The sequence below is a fragment of the Meriones unguiculatus genome, chromosome 6 (genome assembly GCF_030254825.1).
Source record: "Meriones unguiculatus strain TT.TT164.6M chromosome 6, Bangor_MerUng_6.1, whole genome shotgun sequence".
Classification (NCBI taxonomy): Eukaryota; Metazoa; Chordata; class Mammalia; order Rodentia; family Muridae; genus Meriones; species Meriones unguiculatus.
The window spans coordinates 101830467-101834538 of NC_083354.1; the positions used below are offsets into that span (position 1 = coordinate 101830467).

A 4072-nucleotide genomic window follows, 5' to 3' on the forward strand; every position below is an offset into this window, starting at 1 on the left:
CCTGCCCAGGACTTTCCCTCTTTATACAATAATGGTAACACACCAGGGCAGTTAATTCTCAACCTTCCTGATGCTGCAGCCCTTTAATAGAGGTCCTCATGGTGTGCTGACCCCCACCACAGAATTATTTTTGTTGCTACTTCCTAACTGTAGTTTTGCTACTGTTATGAACTGTAACGTAAATATTTTTGGAAATTGCCAAAGGGACCATGACCCACAGTTTGAAAACTGCTGCACTAGGGTGGAGGAGGACAATTCATGTCCCTCCTGTCAGCAGATCTGGCAGAGGCACCCCAGTCGGGGTCTTCAGTTTCTTCAGTGGCCCATCGCTGTTGGTTTTTAATGGGTCAGAAGGGGTGTGCAGAGGTCTGGGAAGGGCTGGTGTTTGATCCTTAGTGCAACCGGTGTTCACCTTGGCGAGGCAGCACGGGCTCAGCTGTCCTTGAGCTCAAGTCCGGGGCGAGGAGTACCCAGGCTTGGGTTTGCTGTTTAGCAGCCTGAGCCTCTGTGTCCCCTGCCCTCCTGCGAATCTTACTTGGAGAGGGCTGTGGTTAGCTGGTTGGAGTCAGTTCACTTCATTCGCCTTGAGTTTGGAAACTTGGCTTCAGCACTTAGCCTCAGTGTTCCTTGTTCTGATTGTTGGACACTGGACTTGTTTCTGTTTTACACCGTTGTATATCATACCTTGATCAATATCTGCATCTACCTAGGACTCACTAGGAGTTCCTTGAGCTCCCTCTCAGAAGGGAGTGCGGGCAGGCAGGCGGGCACTGGCAGTCCCTCATGAGGTCGAGGGGAGATAATCTTTGCTTCTTGGTTGCAACGCACTTAATGCTTCTTATTCAACAGTGAAAATGAGTCACACTGTAGTTAAATTAAATAACTGTTGGAAATAAATTATCACGTGCCATTTGTTTGGTACCTAGCAAGAGTATAGCATGTAGAATAACTGTTTCACATGGAACATCAGGATAGGGTGGTATTCCTCACTTGATGTCAGTCCTCCCATTTTGCCCCCCATCTTGACTTTGTCCCCATCTTGCTTCCCATGGGAGTTTTTTTCTGCGTAAGATTTACTTGCAAAGGCCTTAATACTGTACACAGAGTTAAGCTATATATAGCAGTGTTGAATTACCTAAGGACCCCGGGAGAAAACAAGCTCTCTGTAACTTGTAATGTGGATGCTTCTGTTGAACGGCCCGCTTGTATTTCTTACCTACTGCACCATCCAAAGCAGCAGCCTAAACTCAGAGACGAAGATCTCTTTTGCATAAAGGATCCTGTACTGTTTGTGTCAGGCTTATCAGATGAAGTGTGTGAAGATAACTTGGAGAAAGCAGCGGCACAGAAATGCAAGCTCCCAGGAAAACCCACTGGATTGAAAAGGCAAATCATCTCATGGCATCAAAACGACAGTCAGCAAGTGGTGCTTTCAAAGAAATAAATACACAGATCTTGTTTTGGCTCCAAAAAAATTGCTGAAATGGACAAGAAATAATTGTTATTAAAACTCATGGTCTACAGAGCAAGTTCCAGGACAGCCAGGGCTACACAGAGAAACCTGTCTCACCCACCCCCAAAAGCCTTGTTATTTTCAAATATACATACATATATGTGTTAACATATATAGTTAATTATATGTGTTAATATATATAGTTAATACAGGTGTTAACATATATAGTTAATTTGCAAAAAAGTTAAAGGTAGGAATTTGATGCAACTGGTCAGATTGCCTTGCCTTCTTGCAAATCTCAGCACTCAGGCTCTTAGTGCGTTGATGGAATATGGAAGTACATGCTTCTCAGCTTCCTCAGCTTCCTCCATATCATAGGAGACACACGGAGACACACATACACACACACACACACGTATATTAGGATATATGTGCATATATATCCTATGTTGCTTTTTCAAAAAAATATTAAATATTGATTCCATTGTTTTTGTTTGCTTTTTTGAGACATGGTCTTACTTTGTAGACCTGACAGGCCTAGAACTCCATAGTAGAGCAGGCTAGCCTTGAACTCAGAGAGCTCTTGCCTGTCTCTGCTGCTTGAGTACTAGGATTAAATATGTGGGCCTCCACAGCTAGCTGGCTCCCACAGTTGTGGCAACTCTGCAGCTGCTAAAAAAGTAGTAATTTCACATAGTGAGATTTTTGTGTTTCTTTTGTAACCTGCCAGTTTATATGGCCTGTATCTATTTGTTTTTCTCTTATATCTTCTTTTCATTTCTTAATTAAAAATCACTTCCAACTCCAAAACCTCAGCCAAATTTCTTAGGTACCAGACAAAATTTTGTTTTTTACTTAATTTTTCATGATGTCTCCTTCATGTTCAGAGGCTTAAGATGAATGTGGACTGAAAAACTTAAAATTCTCTAAAATTATCCAAGCACACATTCCTGATAATCTTGGAGAAAAATACATGTAGATGTATGTGCCCTAGTCATAGTGGGGTAGATGTGCAGATATAAAAAGATCAAAAATATAAAAAACTCAGAAATGAAGAAAGACACTCATGGAATTTTTTTTTCTTTTTGACACAGGGTTTCTCTGTTTAGAATAAACTGGCCTCAAACCCACAGAAATGCCTGCTTCTACCTACTCGGTGCTGGCATAAAAGGTGTGCACCACTGTGCCCAGCTTTAGTTAATAAATGGAATATTTAATGTTTAGTTTAGTAAGATATAACTATAAAGTCATCACAATTCTTCATTTTTAAAAGAAATTTCGATTTTTAGGTTTTTTGTTTGTTTTTTGAGACAGGGTTTTTCTGTGTAGTCCTGCCTGTCCTGAAACTCTTCGTAGAACAGGCTGGCTTCAAACTCACAGAGATCTACCTGCCTCTGCCTCCTGAGTGCTGGGATTACAGGCATGTGCCACCTCAGTTTTTTCATTTTTAATGCTGGACTGGCTTTTTGTAGCTCTGGCTGGCTTGGAACTCAGTGTATAGACCAGGGTGGTGGCCTGGAACTCGCAGAGATCCTCCTGCCTCTGCCTCTTCCAAGTATTGGGATTAAAGGCATGTACCACCACATGCAGCCCTCAAAATGTTTTAAATAATTTATTTAATTTTATTCTCTGTGCATTGGTATGAAGGTGTCAGAATCCATGGAGCTGGGGTTATAGAGAGTTGAAAGCTGCCATGTGGGTGTTGGGAATTGAACCCGGGTCCTTTGGAAGAGCAGCTAGTGATCTTAACCACTGAGGCCTCTCTCCAACCCCCAGCCCTCAAATTCTGAATAGACTTTCACATTCTTTTGTCAGAGATTGTGCCATTTGAATATTTAAACAAAACATTACATACTTTATTAGTTCATTCTGGCTGCTGTAAAAATAATGCTATAAATTAAATAATAAACAACAGAAATTTATTCTGGCAGCTCAGAAATCCAAAATCAGAGCCCCAGGAGTTTCTGGGGCTGTTTTTATTGTTGCTTGCTGGGACTGGAGGCAGCTATTTTGAGACAAAGTCTCATGTGGTCTGTAATTTACAGCTGATGATGGCTTTGAACTCCTGACTCTGCCACCCTACCTGCCTCTGGTTCTGGGATGATGCACTCTTCTGTCCATGGGGCACCTTCTGGACTGAAGCAAGGCCGCTCTCTGCGGGCTGCCTTGTACAGGCACTGAATCCACTCACTGGGGGTAGAGTTTGACCATGATTAGCACCTACTTTCCTCCCAAAGGCCCCACTCCTATCGCCATCCTGCTGTGCACTGGGGTATAAACAGTTACATCATAAATCTTTGTCCCTGAAACAAAAGCACAGAGCACAACAAAACAATGCAAGCCACCACGCCATGCCACGGCAAATAAGAACAAAGCCTAAGAGATTTACCATCACCTTCCCCAAATCAGGTAGAATGCCTTGCTGTCTTCCTCCCTTGTCTCTGAGGTCCAGACTGATCTTGGATTTCTTATTTTGCTGCCTCCACATCCCAAGCGCTGGGATACTTGTATATGCCAATAGTATACTTGTCTTAGTTAAGGTTTCATTGCTGTGAAGAGACACCATGGCCACAGCAACTCCTATAAAGCCAAACATTTAAATGGGGCTGGCTTACAGTT

General features: G+C 42.5%; 1 pseudogene; it reads left to right on the forward strand.

The window, feature by feature from the left end:
- Window positions 1-854: 854 nt before the first annotated feature.
- Window positions 855-1498, forward strand: LOC110551014 (testis-expressed protein 30-like; annotated as a pseudogene).
- Window positions 1499-4072: the final 2574 nt, after the last annotated feature.